General features: G+C 37.3%; 1 long non-coding RNA gene across 1 annotated transcript in view; it reads right to left on the reverse strand.

The window, feature by feature from the left end:
• The window catches only part of LOC129051304 (uncharacterized), a 29,918-nt gene extending 21,196 nt beyond the window's left edge, over positions 1-8,722 (reverse strand). The window contains exons 1-2 of the long non-coding RNA XR_010138144.1: positions 8,601-8,722; positions 3,554-3,688 (exon numbers count right to left, since the gene is read on the reverse strand). This is a non-coding gene — a long non-coding RNA (uncharacterized LOC129051304). The remainder of the gene's footprint in view (positions 1-3,553; positions 3,689-8,600) is intronic.
• Positions 8,723-19,076: the final 10,354 nt, after the last annotated feature.

Below are 19,076 nucleotides of genomic sequence, written 5' to 3' on the forward strand. Positions count from 1 at the left end.
GGAGGTTGCAGTGAGCTGAGATGGTGCCATTGCACTGCAGCCTGGGCAACAAGAATGAAACTCTGTCTAAAAAATGAATAAATAAATAAATAAATAAATAAAACAGAAAAGGAAAGAAAAGAAGCTCTTCCTCCATATACCTGTAAGGATCTTTGTCTTAATTTTCTTCATGTCTTAATATCATTCTTGTCTTGTCAGAGATCATCCTATCTGAAATTGAAACTATTTACCGCTTCCCTTTTTTTCCATAGCACTTAAAATTTCCTTTTTTTTTTTGAGATGGAGTCTCGCTCTGTCACCCAGGCTGGAGTGCATTGGTGTGATCTTGGCTCACTGCAACCTCTGCCTCCCAGGTTCAAGTGATATCCTGCCTCAGCCTCCCAAGTAGCTGGGATTACAGGCATCAGCCACCACGCCTGGTTAACATTTTTTTGTGTGTGTGTGTTTTAGTAGAGACAGAGTTTCATCATGTTGGCCAGACTGGTCTTGAACCCCTTACCTCAGGTGATCCAAACCACCTCGGAATCCCAAAGTGTTGGGATTACAGGGGTGAGCCACCACACCCAGCCCTGGCTAATTTTTGTATTTTTAGTGGAGACAGGGTTTCACCATATTGGCCAGGCTGATCTCGAACCCCTGACCTCAAGTGATCTCCCTGCCTTGGCCTCCCAAAGTGTTGGGATTACATGCATGAGCCACTGTGCCTGGACTGATTTTTGACAAATCATCTCTATTCTTCTATTATGTCCACTAGAATGTAAACTTGATGACAGCAGGAGATATTGTCAGTTTTGTTCAATGCTATTTGTCCCTAGAGCCTAGAACTGTACCATGCACATGGTAAGGAGACAAATATTTGTTGAATGAATATATTGAGCAGCTGTTCTCAGACTTTTTGGTCTCAGAAATTCTTTACTCTCTGTTTCTTTACTCCCGACCTCAGGTGATCTGCCCACCTTGGCCTCCCAAAGTGCTAGGATTATAGGAGTGAGCCACCACGCCCAGCCGCCCAACTAATTTTTGTATGGTAGTAGGCACCGGGTTTTGCCATGTTGGGCAGGCTGATCTTGAACTCCTGACCTCAAGTGATCCCCCACCTCAGCCTCCAAAAGTGCTGAGATTACAGGCATGAGCCACCGCACACGACTAAATAAACCAAAAACTTTAGATAAGTGAATTTGGAGGAAATATTTATAACAGATAAAATGGACTAACAGATAATTCTAATTTACTGTCTCTCTGACTTAATAAAATATTAGTCAATACCCTAAGAAGAAAGGAACAAAATCTAAAAATTCACCTTTCACAAACACAAATAGTTGGAAAACAAAGTCAAAACCTAAGAACTTGTTGACCACTTATCTCTCCGTTGAAATCAGCTCTTGAATGTTTTGAACTAGGATGGACTTCAGATTAGGAAATTTTAAAAATATTTTTTAAAGTTTCACTTTTTGGAATTTAAAATTAATCCAAATTATGTAATATACAACATTTGGAATTTACCAAACAGTACTCTATCATTTTATTTTTCACTCTTCAAATAATTTCTTGTTCAAGAGTTTAAAATGCTTTTAAAATTAATAGCTTCTGCAGGCTATAGTCTGTAGAGACTGTCTCTACAAAAAATAAAAATATATATACTTTTAAAAATATATAAATTATATATTTATTTAAATGTATATGTTTTAAGTATATAAAATATATTTTTAAAATTTCATTTTTTTGCTGGATCGTATGGTAAGCATATGTTTAGACTGGCAGGAACTTGCAAAACTGCCTTCCACAATGGCTGTCCCACTTTGCATTCTCAGCAGAAATAGAGATGAGTTCCTGTCACTCCATATCTTCACCAGCATTTGGTGTTGGTATTTGCATTCAAGCCAGTCTAAGAGGTGTGTAATGGTATCACATGGTTGTTTTAATTTGAATCCGCTTGTGATATATGGTGTTGAGCATCTTTTCAGAGGTCTAAGAAATGTGCTGGGCATGGTGGCACATGCCTGTGGTCCCAGCTACTCAAGAGGCTGAGGCGGGAGGGTTACTTGAGCCCTGGAGGTTGGGGCTGCATTGAGCCATGATTGCACCACTGCACTCCAGCCTGAGTGACAGAGATAAAACCTGTCTCAAAAAGATAAATAAGGCCAGGTGTGGTGACTTATGTCTGTAATCCAAGCACTTTGCAAGGCCAAGGTGGGTGGATCACGAGGTCAGCAGATCAAGACCATCCTGGCTGACACAGTGAATCCCCGTCTCAACTAAAAACACAAAAAATTAGCCAGGTATGGTGGCTGGTGCCTGTAATCCCAACTACTCTGGAGGCTGAGACAGAAGAATCGCTTGAACCCGGGAAGCAGAGGTTGCCATGAGCCGAGATCAGGCCATTGCACTCCAGCCTGGGTGACAGAGTGAGACTCCATCTCAATAAATAAAAATAAATAAATAAATAAATAAATGACTTAATTTTTAGAACAGTTGTAGGTGTACAGAAAAATAGAGCAGAAGGCATACTGAGCTCTAATATCTACCTCCACCATAGTACACACACTTCCTCTATTATCACCTTCTTAGTGTGGTAATTTGTTATGCTTGATGAGCCAATATCGATATTATTAAGTTCATGGCTAATATTAAGATTCACTCTCTGTGTTCTACCATTTATGGGCTTTGACAAATGCTTAAGAACATATATCCACCATTATAGCATCACACAGAAAAGTTTCACTGCCCTAAAAATCTTCTGTGCTCCACCTATTCATCCTTCCCTCTGCTCAAGCCTCTGGCGACCACTGAACTTTTTATAATACCATCTGCCTGGTTTTGCCTTTTCTAGTATTCCATATAATTGGAACTCTATACTATGTGGCCTTTCTGTATTGGCTTATTTCACTTAGAAATACGTGTTTAAGATTCCTCCATGTCTTTTCATGCCTTCGTAGTTCATTTCTTTTTATTCATGAAGAATATTCCATTGTATGAACGTTTCAGAGTTAGTTTATCCATTTGTCTATTGTAGGATATCTTGGTTACTTCCAGTCTTTTTCAGTTGTGTATACGCTGCTGTAAACATTCACGTGCAGGATTTGAGTGGATATAGGTTTTCAAATATTTGGGTATATACCAAAGAATGCAATTGCCAGATTGTATTTAAACATACAAGGATGCAGATGCCATACACACAAATATGTATGTCTATGTCATACTCATATACAATTTTAAATACATATATATGTTCTATGGATATGTAAGTATTTCTCTATTTTCACAGAAATGTTACTCTAAATCAGTACCTAGGGAGGGTCATCATTTTCTTAATCTACAAATCAAGACACAGTATGAGTGGCTGCACCCTAGTTTAATAAGTCCTCTATTATTGAGGATGTTTTCCTGTTTCCTTTGTCATTGTTGTTGTTGTTTTGTTTTGAGACAGAATTTCACTCTTTTGAGTCAAGTGGTGTGATCTCAGCTCACTGTAGCCTCCTGAGTAGCTGGGATTATAGGTGCCCACCATCACGCCCAGCTAATTTTTGTATTTTTAGTAGAGACAGGGTTTTACCATGTTGGCCAGGCTGGTCTTAGCTCCTGACCACAGGTGATCCATCCACCTCAGCCTCCCAGAATGCTGAGATTACAGGCATGAGCCACCACGCTTGGCTGCTTTCACCATTTCAGACTGAGCTTGGAGAAGAACCTGAGGAAAAACATGACTTTAAAATTTTGATGAATGGAGAAATCTCTTTCCATTCACCTTCCTTTCCTCTATTTCATTCTTATTTTAAAATATACAAACAAAGATATGGATACATCGTTATTAAATAAACATCTGTGTGATACCTATCCTGGTGAAGAAATAGAGCACTATCACCACGAGAAGTCCTCTGTATGCTCCTAACTGATCCTAAAGTCTTCCTTCCCCTTATTAGTAACAGATATAACAGATATCCACATTACCTGTGGATATCTGCCATCCTCTCCTTGGTTCTCTTTATAATTTTATTATGTATTTTATATCTTTTTTTTTTTTGTAGATGGAGCCTCACTTTGTCACCCAGGCTGGAGTGTAGTGGCATGATCTTGACTCACTGCAACCTCCACCTCCCAGATTCAAGCGATTCTCATGCCTCAACCTCCCAAGTAGCTGGGATTACAGGCATGGGCCATGTGCCACCATGCCTGGATAATTTTTGTATTTGTAGTAGAGATGGGGTTTTGCATGTTGGTCAGGCTGGTTTAGAACTCCTGACCTCAGTGCCTGGCCTTATTATGCATTTTTTATATGCCTAAAGTAAAGTCTGATTTTGCCTGGTTTTTTTCTTATATAATTGGAGTAAAAGTCTGTATCCTGGTGCATCTGGCCCCTTTTACTCAATATTAAGTATTTAGGATTCACAGTTAGCATTGTTTCTGCATTCTATTAAAACAGTACACCAGCCAGGCATATGGCTCATGCCTATAATCCCAGCACTTTGGGAGGCCGAGACAGGCAGATCACTTGAGGTCAGGAGTTCCAGACCACCCTAGCCATCATGGTGAAACTCCACCTCTACTAAAACTACAAAAATTAGGCCATGTGGTGGCTAATGACTGTAATCTCAGCACTTTGGGAGGCCAAGGCACGTGGATCACAAGGTCAGGAGATGGAGGCAATCCTGGCGAACACGGTGAAACCACATCTCTACTAAGAATACCAAAAATTAACCAGGCGTGGTGGCACATGCCTGTAGTCTCAGCTACTCAGGAGGCTGAGGCTGGAGAATCACTTGAATCTGGGATGCAGAGGTTGCAGCGAGCCGAGTTTACACCACTGCACTCCAGCCTGGGTGACAGAACAAGACTCTGTTAAAAAAAAAAAAGATTAGCCAGGTGTGGTGGTGTGTGCCTGTAATCCCAGTTATTTGAGAGGCTAAGGCAGGAGAATCAGTTGAACCTGGGAGGTGGTGGAGGTTGCAGTGAGCCAAGATTGTGCCCTGTACTCCATCCTGGGCAATAGAGTGACAGTCTCAAAAAAAAAAATACCCAGGCGCAGTGCCTGCCACCTGTAATCCCAGCACTTTGGGAGTCTGAGATAGGTGGATTACCTCAGGACAGGAGTTTGAGATCGGCCTTACCAACAAGGTGAAACCCCATCTCTAGTAAAAATATAAAAATTTACGAGGAGTGGCTGCATGCACCTGTAATCCCAGCTACTGGGGAGGCTGAGACAGGAGAATTGCTTGAACCCGGGAGGCAGAGGTTGCAGTGAGCCGAGATCACACCACTGCGCTCCAACCTGGGCGACTAAGTAAGACTCTGTCTCAATAAATATATACAAATTTATATTTGTATACATAAAATAAATATAAAAAAATAAAAATAAAAATACAGTACACCAGTGTGTATCCCTTCATTGTTGGTGGACATGTGGGTTGTGTTCATTTTTGTCAGTTACAAATGATGTTGTTGTGAACATGTTTGTATTTCTATTTGGTTACCATTAGTGAGTATTTATGTACAGTATAAAGCAAGAGGTGAAACCATAGGTTACAGGGTAAACATATCTTCAGTTTTACTATGTATTATTGGTTTCATCTCAATGTTAACACACCAACGGACAGTCTTACAATATCTGATAATTCCCAAATCTTTGCATTCTTCTTGACACTTAATTTTGTCAAAATTTTAATTTGAGTCTTTTGGTGGGTATGTGGCAATGATTGTGATATTAATTTACTTGGCCTTTTCTTCTCTGTAACAGGCCCTGTCAAGATACATGTGTGGCGTGGCAGGGGTAGGAGCCCCTAGAGGTAGCATGGGCTCTGGAATCCTTAATCATCCTATGTGAAAAAGTTGGTGGGGCTGTGATTTTTTTTTTTTTTTCGAGACAGAGTTTAGCTCTTGTTGCCCAGGCTGGAGTGCAATGGCACTATCTCAGCTCACTGCAACCTCTGCCTCCCAAGTTCAAGTGATTCTCCTGCCTCAGCCTCCCAAGTAGCTTGGATTAGAAGCGTGTGCCACCACACCCAGCTAATTTTTTGTATTTAGTAGAGATGGGGTTTCACCATGTTTGTCAGGCTGGTCTTGAACTCCTGACCTCAGGTGATCCACCCACCTCAGCCTTCTAAAGTGCTGTGATTACAGGCATGCATCACTGCACCCTAATATTTCCTGTGTGCAATGGTGTAGCCAGGGTACAAAGCCAGTTCTTAATGATTCTGTCATCCAAATATTATATCTTCTCTATTCCCCTTGAGATATGCTCATTCCTCCATACAATTAAACAATCTCAATTACTCTTTAAGGAGCATAAAATCCTCCCTGTCTAATCATGGGTCCTTCCAAATGATTTGTTGGCTTGTGTTTAAAATATAAAAAACAGAATGTAGATTTTGTTTTCTTCTTTCTGCTTAACCTGAACAAAATGTCATAGATACCTCTTAGCCTGTTGCTAAACCAAGAAGAGTCACTTGAATAATGAACAAGACTGGAGGGAAACCACATGGATAATTTATCATTACACTATCATCACATACATGGAATGCATCAATGAAGCTTATGAAAAAAATTGAGTCATTTGTGGAAAAGTGTAAAGAGAATATAGGAGATGTCTCAAGTGAAGAGAAAAAAGCTGCAGAAAATAATTACAAAAAAAAGAGTGTTAAGATGTAAATACAAATTCAGAGATTCAGGAGCATGAAGGGCTAAGTTTAGGGAAAAAATAGTTATCAATATTTTCTTATTCATTATGGAGAGCAGGATGAATTCTTAAAAGGTCAAATAATTGTGAGTCTGATATATCTGATGATAATTTGTATTTTGTATTTCTAATGTTGTAAATGGTTATTAATTCACAGTCATTATTCCTATTTCCTTTAGACTAGTGACTATGGGTTTGATTGACAAAAACCCATTGGGTTAGTATCGTTATCTATGTGTGTTCATCATGCTATGTGTTAAAATAAGTCCATCAATTTTTGTCTTGTGTTTGCTTTCATTTCATTTTAGTTTAGTTTCTTTGGACAGGGTCTCACTCTGTCACCCAGGCTGGAAGTGCGGTGGCATGATCAAAGCTCACTGCAGCCTGTATATCTCCAGGCTCAGGTGATCCTCCTACCTCAGCCTCCCAAGTAGCAGGGACTACAGGCATAAGCCGCCACCACACTTGACTAATTTTTGTATTTTTTGTAGAGATGGGGTTTTGATATGTTGCTCACGCTGGTCTCAAACCCTTGGACTCAAGTGATCCCCAGCCTGTTTTTATTTTATTAATTGGCTGATTCATTCAGACACATAATTATCAAGTCAAATCTCACTCTTTCCTTAGCATTTCCCTTCAGTTTAGCTGAGAAAATCTATTCCTATTTTAAAACCTATAGGATTATTCGAGTGTGGTGGCACATGCCTGTAATCCCAGGTACTCAGGAGGCTGAGGCAGGAGTATCACTTGAACCCGGGAGTGATATAGTGATTATATATAGTGTATAACTATATAGTGATTATAGTTTATAATTTTAACTATATCATGTCTCCTGCCTCATAAGTACCACTGGACAAGGTCCCTTTTATTTACTCAGCTTCTGTAAGAAGTAAGTGTATTTTGAAGTGGAGAACAAAGATAAGTGCAAAATTGTCATGGGGAACTAAAGTAATTATGAAAGTTCCAGATACAAAGAGAGAGGGCTCAATATGCCAGCAGTTCTCTACCAATCCATCCTAGCATTCTTCTTTTAGGATTGCCTAAATAATGCAGGAGATGGGTGCAAGACACACAAGTGTTCCAGAAACATGTAAACAAGGTACAGAGAAGAGGATAAGATAAAATAAGATGAGATAAGAATATTAGGAATGTCTTGTTCAGAAGATTGCCTACAGAGGCAAAAGGGACAGTTTCATTTTGCTGAGGGAAACAGGGTGGTAAGAACCCTCCTGGGGAAGACGCCCGCTTACCCTGATACAGAAAGAAGGTGTAAAATATCGTAATGGGAGAGCATCAGGCTGAGATAGCTCCCATGGCCTGGGTTTCTACATAGACAAAATGAAACAAGCTTAGCCCATCAAAAAGTGGCCCACTGAGTATTAGCTGTGTAATGAGAGACCTACCATCAGGATAGTTCAAATAATGCAACTGCCCAAATTTTTGCCAATCAAATAATTTCTCTACTCTACTTCTATATTCACTCTATAAAAGCCTTCCATACAAACACCTCCAGTAGATCCTCCAACCACTTTCAGTTTGGTGCTACCTAATCCATGAATCTCTGTTTGCTCAAATAAACTCTTTAAAATTTTATAGGCTTAAGTTTATCTATTTTTTTTCTCATTTTTAAAAATTGAGATGGAATCTTCCTATGTTGTCCAGGCTGGTCTTAAACTCCTGATCTCAAGGGATCCTTCTGCCTCAGCCTCCTGAGTAGCTGGAATTATAGATGTGTGCCTCCACACCCAGCTTACATTTATCTTTAAAGAAGGGTTTGACCGCTTTCTGAAATATATATCTGTGAAGACCTGTACCCTCAGTGACATGGCAGGCTCATTTTAGACCATGGAGCACTTTTTTCTCTGGACCACAATTTGCCCTTTGTGACCTGCTCTACTAAGAAATTCAAGTGTAATTCAAGTTAGTTTACCCTCTGCTGATCAGGGGAGATTGCTCTGGGTGCAAGTTCAAGACAGGCACTCACATCTTCATTGGTACCCAAAATCTCAGCATCACACAATACACCCATGTAATAAACCTGCACAGATTCCCTCCGGAATCTAAAATGAAAGTGGAAATTCATTAAAATTTTAATTTCACCTTATTACAAAACAAAGATAAATTTACTTCTTTCCAATTTTGATATATATATTATACTGACGTACACTCTGTATTCTATGATGAATTATACTGATTGAGTTTCACATTTTAAACTAACACTGAATTACTTTGAAAAACTCTATTGGGTCATAATGTATTATGTTTTTAATATATTTTAATACAATTTGCAAAAATTCTGTTTTGAAATTACATCTATGTTCCATAAATAAATAAATATGTAAAAAATAATAAATGTATTATTCAACTGAAGATTATAGCAATATTTTTGAATATCTACTTAAACTCAACTAGTTTTAATTCAGAAGTAGCAACTCCATAGAAATTCAACTTATTACTACCTTATTACTCATACTTGTCTCCTTGAAGAAGCTTCATTGCTATCATCCGATTTAGACTGGGATGCCATAAATCTCTAGACTGAGTAGTATAATATTCACTGTTCAAATAAAGTCAAATTATTATTATAATGTTATGACACCTCCAAATACAAAAAGCAAGCCCATGGATGTCAGGTTAAGGTATAGAGACAAGTATTCCTACTTACTATCTTTTAGGGCAGACATATCCCAGCCAAGCTGATTGCAAAATGAAATGGACACCATATGGTGGAAGGGGACTTGGGACTCACAAAGATTGGATTTTCATTCCAGCACTTACATACACAAGCTGCATGACTCTGGGTAGATTGCATATTCTCTCAGAGTTTTAATTTCCTCATTTGTGCAATGGCAGTTAATGCCTATGGGCTATGGCTGATGTGGGGATAAAAGAACCAACATGGATGCATGAGCAGGGCCTGGTCCATAGAGCAACTGGCATCAACAAATGGAAGACCCCTTCCCATCTTGTCTTTGCATGCCCTACAAAATCCAGAATATGTGGGTATAAAAAGTACCTTTAAAGAGACAGAAATGGGAACTCTTGCAAAAAGAGATTGGAAAGGTGTCACATCTTGTGGCATGAGGAGTTGTGGGCATACACTTGAACTTTGTGCTGTAAGGTATCCACAGAAATTCAGTAGCTTCAGAGAACAGTTTAGATGTCATTTTATTCATCTACCATAGAACTTCCTCTTCTTTTTTTTATTATTATTATACTTTAAGTTTTAGGGTACATGTGCACAATGTGCAGGTTAGTTACATATGTATACATGTGCCATGCTGGTGTGCTGCACCCATTAACTTGGCATTTAGCATTAGGTATATATCCTAATGCTATCCCTCCCCCCTCCCCCCACCCCACAACAGTCCCCAGAGTGTGATGTTTCCCTTCCTGTGTCCATGTGTTCTCATTGTTCAATTCCCATCTATGAGTGAGAACATGTGCTGTTTGGTTTTTTGTCCTTGTGATAGTTTACTGAGAATGATGATTGCCAATTCCACCCATGTCCCTACAAAGGACATGAACTCATCAATTTTTATGGCTGCATAGTATTCCGTGGTGTATATGTACCATATTTTCTTAATCCAGTCTATCATTGTTGGACATTTGGGTTTCTTCCAAGTCTTTGCTCTTGTGAATAGTGCCGCAATAAACATGCGTGTGCATGTGTCTTTATAGCAGCATGATTTATAGTCCTTTGGGTATATACCCAGTAATGGGATGGCTGGATCAAATGGTATTTCGAGTTCTAGATCTCTGAGGAATCGCCATACTGACTTCCACAATGGTTGAACTAGTTTATAGTCCCACCAACAGTGTAATAGTGTTCCTATTTCTCCACATCCTCTCCAGCACCTGTTGTTTCCTGACTTTTTAATGATCGCCATTCTAACTGGTGTGAGATGGTATCTCATTGTGGTTTTGATTTACATTTCTCTGATGACTAGTGATGATGAGCATTTTTTCATGTGTCTTTTGGCTGCATAAATGTCTTCTTTTGAGAAGTGTCCCTTCATATCCTTTGCCCACATTTTGATGGGGTTGTTTGTTTTCTTCTTGTAAATTTGTTTGAGTTCATTGTAGATTCTGGATATTAGCCCTTTGTCAGATGTGTAGGTTGAGAAAATTTTCTCCCAATTTGTGTTTAATTAGATCCCATTTGTCAATTTTGGCTTTTGTTGCCATTGCTTTTGGTGTTTTAGACATGAAGTCCTTGCCCATGCCTATGTCCTGAATGGTAATGCCTAGGTTTTCTTCTAGGGTTTTTATGGTTTTAAGTCTAACATTTAAGTCTTTAATCCATCCTGAATTAACTTTTGTATAAGGTGTAAGGAAGGGATCCAGTTTCAGCTTTCTACATCTGGATAGCCTGTTTTGCCAGCACCATTTATTAAATAGGGATTCCTTTCCCTATTGCTTGTTTTTCTCAGGTTTGTCAAAGATCAGATAGTTGTAGACATGTGGCATTATTTCTGAGGGCTCTGTTCTGTTCCATTGATCTATATCTCTGTTTTGGTACCAGTACCATACTGTTTTGGTTACTGTAGCCTTGTAGTATAGTTTGAAGTCAGGTAGTGTGATGCCTCCAGCTTTGTTCTTTTGGCTTAGGATTGACTTGGTGATGCAGGCTGTTTTTTGGTTCCATATGAACTTTAAGGTAGTTTTTTCCAATTCTGTGAAGAAAGTCATTGGTAGCTTGATGGGGATGGCATTGAATCTATAAATTACCTTGGGCAGTATGGCCATTTTCACGATATTGATTCTTCCTACCCATGAGCATGGAATGTTCCTCCATTTGTTTGTATCCTCTTTTACTTCATTGAGCAGTGGTTTGTAGTTCTCCTTGAAGAGGTCCTTCACGTCCCTTGTAAGTTGTATTCCTAGGTATTTTATTCTCTTTGAAACAATTGTGAATAGGAGTTCACTCATGATTTGGCTCTCTGTTTGTCTGTTATTGGTGTAGAAGAATGCTTGTGATTTTTGTACATCGATTTTGTATCCTGAGACTTTGCTGAAGTTGCTTATCAGCTGAAGGAGATTTTGGGCTGAGACACTGGGGTTTTCTAGATACACAATCATGTCATCTGCAAACAGGGACAATTTGACTCCCTGTTTTCCTAATTGAATACCCTTTATTTAGACTCCCACACAATAATAACGGGAGATTTTAACACCCCACCGTGAACATTAGGCAGATCAACGAGACAGAAAGTTAACAAGGATACCCAGGAATGGAACTCAGCTCTGCACCAAGCGGACCTAATAGACATCTACGGAACTCTCCACCTCAAATCAACAGAATATATATTTTTTCAGCACCACACCACACCTATTCCAAAATTGACCACATAGTTGGAAGTAAAGCTCTCCTCAGCAAATGTAAAAGAACAGAAATTATAACAAACTGTCTCTCAGACCACAGTGCAATCAAACTAGAACTCTGGATTAAGAAACTCACTCAAAACCACTCAACTACATGGAAACTGAACAACCTGCTCCTGAATGACTACTGGGTACATAATGAAATGAAGGCAGAAACAAAGATGTTCTTTGAAACCAACGAGAACAAAGACACAACGTACCAGAATCTCTGGGACACATTCAAAGCAGTGTGTAGAGGGAAATTTATAGCACTAAATGCCCACAAGAGAAAGCAGGAAAGATCCAAAATTGACACCCTAACATCACAATTAAAAGAACTAGAAAAGCAAGAGCAAACACATTCAAAAGCTAGCAGAAGGCAAGAAATAACTAAAATCAGAGCAGAACTGAAGTAAAGAGAGACACAAAAAACCCTTCAAATAATTAATCCAGGAGCTGGTTTTTTGAAAGGATCAACAAAATTGATAGACCGCTAGCAAGACTAATAAAGAAAAAAAGAAGAATCAAATAGATGCAATAAAAAATGATAAAGGGGATATCACCACTGATCCCACAGATATACAAACTACCATCAGAGAATACTACAAACACCTCTACGCAAATAAACTAGAAAATCTAGAGGAAATGAATAAATTCCTGGACACATACACTCTCCCAAGACTAAACCAGAAAGAAGTTGAATCTCTGAATAGACCAATAACAGGAGCTGAAATTGTGGCAATAATCAGTAGCTTACCAACCAAAAAGAGTCCAGGACCAGATGGATTCACAGCCGAATTCTACCAGAGGTACAAGGAGGAACTGCTACCATTCCTTCTGAAACTATTCCAATCAATAGAAAAAGAGGGAATCCTCCCTAACTCATTTTATGAGGCCAGCATCATCCTGATACCAAAGCCAGGTAGAGACACAAGCAAAAAAGAGAATTTGAGACCAATATCCTTGATGAACATTGATGCAAAAATCCTCAATAAAATACTGGCAAACCGAATCCAGCAGCACATCAAAAAGCTTATCCACCATGATCAAGTGGGCTTCATCCCTGGGATGCAAGGCTGGTTCAATATATGCAAATCAATAAATGTAATCCAGCATATAAAGAGAACCGAAGACAAAAACCACATGATTATCTCAATAGATGCAGAAAAGGCCTTTGACAAAATTCAACAGCGCTTCATGCTAAAAGCTCTCAATAAATTAGGTACTGATGGGACGTATCTCAAAATAATAAGAGCTATCTATGAGAAACCTGCAGCCAATATCATACTGAATGGGCAAAAACTGGAAGCCTTCCCTTTGAAAACTGGCACAAGACAGGGATGCCCTCTCTCACCACTCCTATTCAACATAGTGTTGGAAGTTCTGGCCAGGGCAATTAGGCAGGAGAAGGAAATAAATAACCTCCTCTTCTTTTCTGAGATTTCCAGACAGTAACTTTCACAGCTCTAATAATGCAGTTCTTCCCAATTGTTTGGACTATTCTAGTATGTACAAAGCAGTATTTCACCAGCAGATGCTACTGCAGTTCATATGATGGTTTCAAACTGAGAATCCCTTTAAAGTTATGCAATACATTTTTTGGAAATAGGGTGAAAGTAGTTTAAGTTTAAAATCCTATAAAATAGATTTACAGTAAATAATTACTTGTTGCAATATCTATCATACTATCTTATATTCACACATGTATTGGTGTCCTAATACATATGTATGAGAGTGAAAGTTACCTGAGGTCAGAGACTGTGCCATATGTTCCCTGCACCACTGGTGCCTACCTCAGCACATGATATACAGTAGATGCTCAAAAAATACTTTCACTTAAAAAACGCACTAAGAATAAATCTTATTAGACATCAAAATATGTATGAGTACAATCTGGGGACATGGTCAGAAGCTCAAAATTCAATCTTATTTATTTTTTATTTGGAGACAGAGTCTCACTCTGTCGCCCAGGCTGGAGTTCAGTGGCATGATCTCAGCTTACTGCAACCTTCCTCTCCCAGGTTCAAGTGATTCTCCTGTCTCAGCCTCCAGAGTAGCTGGGATTACAGGTGCACACCAACAGCCCAGCTAATTTTTTTGTATTTTTAGTAGACACAGGGTTTCACCATGTTGGCCAGGCTGGTCTCAAACTCCTGAGCTCAGGCAATCTGCCCACCTTGGTCTCCCAAAATGCTGGAATTACAGGTGTCAGCCACCACGCACAGCCACAAAATGTTTTAAAGTAGCTTCAAAACCCATTTGCAAATAGGTGTATTCATAACAAGATGAAAATAAGAAAACATTGAGCTTCATATAATAGAAGGGTTCTGCCTGGATTTGCATGTGGCCCCATCATTTGCTGTTGGGCCGTGGTCAGGTTACTTAGCTGCTCTCTGCCTCCACACAGGCTTTATGCCTGTGCATCCCTCATCTATAAAATGGGAATAATAAGAATATCTGACAATTAGAAGTGGAGAAAATATATGTAAAGGCCTTTGAAAAGAGCTTGTCAAAGCTCAATAATTGTCCTCAATAATTGCTCTCAATAAATGTCAGCTATTATTCAATAATAATCATAATCATAAAAATGTATGACTCAAAGAAAGATTCCTACCTCATATCCAGCTTCCCAAAAGAATATCAGTCATTGGACTTGTGAAAGGAATGACACTGAGACGTATTTTCACATTGCTAAGTTGGTTTTTTCTCTTTGCCTTTCAATTTCTGCAGTCCCTACTCTAAGCCCATGGTCCACCTTTTTATTTTTCCTCCTAAAATGTCTTCCCTTCTTGTGAGATTTACTTTTCCTTAAAAAGGGCCCTTTTCATCTACCCACTCTTTTGCCCTTCCCAGAAGTTGGTTAATGGGCACAAAAATACAGTTAGATGGAAGGAACAGAAGAATTTCTAGTGTTCAATAGCATAGTAGGGTGACGATCATTAACAATAACTTATATATTTCAAAATGACTAGAGGAAAGATGGGGGATGTTCTCAACACAAATAAATGATAAATGTTTGAGGTGATGGATATGCAAATTATCCTGATTTGATCACTACACATTGTATGCATGTATCAAAATATCACATGTACCCTAGAAATATGTATAATTGTCATGTATCAATAAAAATAAAAAGGCCTATTTCTCTTTCCTTCCTCCCCGCATTCCCTCCTGTCCCAGATATGTGTTGTTCCTGGTGCTCTCCTGCCCCATATTCAGCCAGCACTGAGCCAGCAGGAAGGATCTCACAGGTCATATCCTGAGATCAACCCTCCACTCCTTCAAGTAACAATCCTCCTGCTTTTAGTCATTTATATCCTTTGGTTCATAGATATTTTGAGTCAAGTGCCTTCTAACTACTGACCTACATAGCATCCCTTGGTTTTTAAAGATAATACAAAGGGGATTTTAGTAACAATATTGAGTCATCACAGAAGCTAATGAAGATGACAATGAAGTTTACGCATTGACTGACTCTTCTTCTCACAAAAGATTTCACTGCAGCATGCTATGCAGTTTGGTAGCACTTTACCCACAGTAGAATTTATATCAAAATTGGAATCAAGCCTCTCAAACCCTGCCACTCCTCCATCAACTAAGTTTATGGAATATTCTAAGTCTTTGTCGCTTTTTCCACAATGCTCACAACATTTTCACCAGTAGTGGATTCCATCCCAAGAAACTACTTTCTTTCCTCATTCATAATAAGCAACAATAATATATTATTTTATATGTATTATATATGTATTATTCTATAATATAAATTCTATTATATATTAATTATATTAAATTATATATTGTAATATATATTATATTATTATATAATATAAAATATATTATATTACATTATTATATATTATAATATATTATATTACATTATAATATACAATAATAGTCTATATTATAATATAATATATAATGATAGTCTATATTATAATATAATATATAAGATTCTATATTATAACGAAATATGTAATAATATTCTATATTATAATATAATATATAAAAATATTCTATATTATAATATAATATATAAAAATATTCGATATTATAATATAATAATATATTATTATATAATATAGAATAATATTCTATATTATAACATAATATATATTATAAGAGTCTATATTATAATATTCTATATTATATTATAATATTCTATATAATATTCTATATTATAATATAATGTATAATAATATTCCATATTATATTACAACATTCTATATCATAATAGAATATATATTACAACATTCTGTATCATAATAGAATATATATTACAATATTCTGTATCATAATAGAATATATATTACAATATTCTGTATCATAATAGAATATATATTACAATATTCTGTATCATAATAGAATATATATTACAATATTCTGTATCATAATAGAATATATATTACAACATTCTATATCATAATAGAATATATATTACAATATTCTGTATCATAATAGAATATATATTACAATATTCTGTATCATAATAGAATATATATTACAATATTCTGTATCATAATAGAATATATATTACAACATTCTATATCATAATAGAATATATATTACAATATTCTGTATCATAATAGAATATATGTTACAATATTCTGTATCATAATAGAATATATATTCTATATCATAATATAATAGATATTACAATATTCTATATCATAAGATAATAAGTATTATAATATTCTATATCATAAGATAATAAGTATTATAATATTCTATATTATAAGATAATATGTATTATAATATCTATATCATAATATAATATGTATTGTAATATTCTATATCATAATATAATATGTATTATAATATTCTATATCATAATATAATATGTATTATAATATTCTATATCATAATATAATATGTATTATAATATTCTATATCATAATATAATATGTATTATAATATTCTATATCATAATATAATATGTATTATAATATTCTGTATCATAATAGAATATGTATTATAATATTCTGTATCATAATAGAATATGTATTATAATATTCTGTATCATAATATAATATGTATTATAGTATTCTATATTATATAAGCAAAAATGATATCTCTTGGTTTTTAAAGATAATACAAAGTGGATTTTAGTAACAATCTTGAGTTGTCACAGAAGCTAAAGAAGTTGCAGATTCCATGAAGCCATCCAAGCATATAAAGCCCATTTCCCTGAGTCCCTTTTCCTTAGCTCAAGGCCACAAAAAATCAGAACATGAATTCCAGACCTCATTTGCAGTATGTCTAAATAATTATGAGTTACAAATAAAGCTAACAAATAGTTAAATATGTTCCATTCTCCTACTTTGATAAATATACTGCCATAATAACCCACAAGGTCAAAGTCGAGTGTAGAAATCTCTGATTCCTTGGTGCCCTGCAAGCTAATGTGGTAGTAAAGGGAGAGCTGATCCTGAGCCCCAGGCTAAACTTTTTTCCATCTAATTCCATTTATTTCCATTAAGATTGCAGCAATTTGGCCGGGTGAGGTGGGTCATGTCTGTAATCCCAGCACTTTGGGAGGCTGAGTCAGACGGATCATCTGCGGTTGGGAGTTCGAGACCATCCTAACCAACGTGGTGAAACACCGTGTCTACTAAAGATACAAAATTAGCTGAATGAGGTGGCATATGCCTATAATGCCAGCTACTCAGGAGGCTGAGGCAGGAGAATCACTTGAACCCAGGAGGCGGAGGTTGTGGTGAGCCGAGATCGTGCCATTGCACTCCAGCCTGGGCAACAAAGAAAAACTCCATCTCCAAAAAACAAACAAACAAAAAGATTGCAGCAATTCACTCACATCTTCGGGCTCCACTTATAATTCTAGTTCTCTTGCTATCTTCACCACAACTGTGGTTCCTTCCTCTGCTAAGGTCTTGAACCCCTCAATGTCATTTATGAGGGTCGGAATCAACTTCTTCCAAACTCCTATTAATGCTGCTATTTTTACCTCCTCTGGTGAATCATGAATGTTCTTAGCGGCATCTATCATAGTGAATCCTTTCCAGAAGGTTTCCAATTGACTTTGCCCAGATCCATCAAAGGAATCATGACCTATGGCAGTAACAGCCTTATAAAATACATTTCTCAAATAATAAGACTTGAAAGTCAAAATGATGCCTCAATCCATGGACGACAGAATAGATGGTGTGTTGGCAGGCATGAAACCAGCATGTGTTTCCCTGTACATCTCCATTAGAGCTCTTTAGTCACCAGGCACATTGTCAAAGAGCTGAAGTATTTGAAATGAATCTTTTTTTCTGAGCTGTAGGTCTCAACAGTGGGATTAAAATACTCAGTAACCCATGCACTAAGCAGCTCTGATATCATCCAAGTGTTGTTGTTAAATTTTTAGAGTACGGTTAGAGTAGATTAAGCATAGTTCTTGAGAGGTGCCCTAGGATTTATGGAATAGCAAATGAGCATTGGCTTGTAATAAGAAAGTCAGCTTGTCCTTTAAATCTTTTTTTTTTGTTGATATAAGGTCTCACTCCATTACCCAGGCTGGATTGCAGTGGCATGATCTTGGCCCACTCCATACTTGACCTCCTTGGCCCCACAATCCTCCCACCTCAGCCTCCTGAGTAGCTGGCACTAGTAGCATGCACCACCATACATGGCGTATTTTTATTTATTTATTTATTTATTAATTTTTGTTAGAGACAGGGTTTCACCATATTGCCCAGGCTGGTCTCAAGCTCCTAAGCGCAAGCCATTCTCCCACTTCAGCCTCACAGAGTGCTGAGATTATGGGCGTGATCCACTCAGTCTGTCCTCTAAATTCGTGTTATGGAGACTCATTTTCATGGTTAAAATGTCCTGAATTGACTGTGGCCTGTTGAGAGGTGGGATGGAGGAAACTACTTATGGAAAATGAAGAAGAAAGGGAAGCACACCAGAAGCAAGAAAGTGTCATCAATTTTTACATCAAGGACTCCATGATAAAGAGAAAGTACAGGTGGCCTGTTATCATGGGTGACCATTGGACTGTGGACTGCAACTGCATGTACCAGGTTCTTCTGGATAGTCC

The sequence above is a fragment of the Pongo abelii genome, chromosome 19 (assembly GCF_028885655.2).
Source record: "Pongo abelii isolate AG06213 chromosome 19, NHGRI_mPonAbe1-v2.0_pri, whole genome shotgun sequence".
In the NCBI taxonomy this organism is placed as follows: domain Eukaryota; kingdom Metazoa; phylum Chordata; class Mammalia; order Primates; family Hominidae; genus Pongo; species Pongo abelii.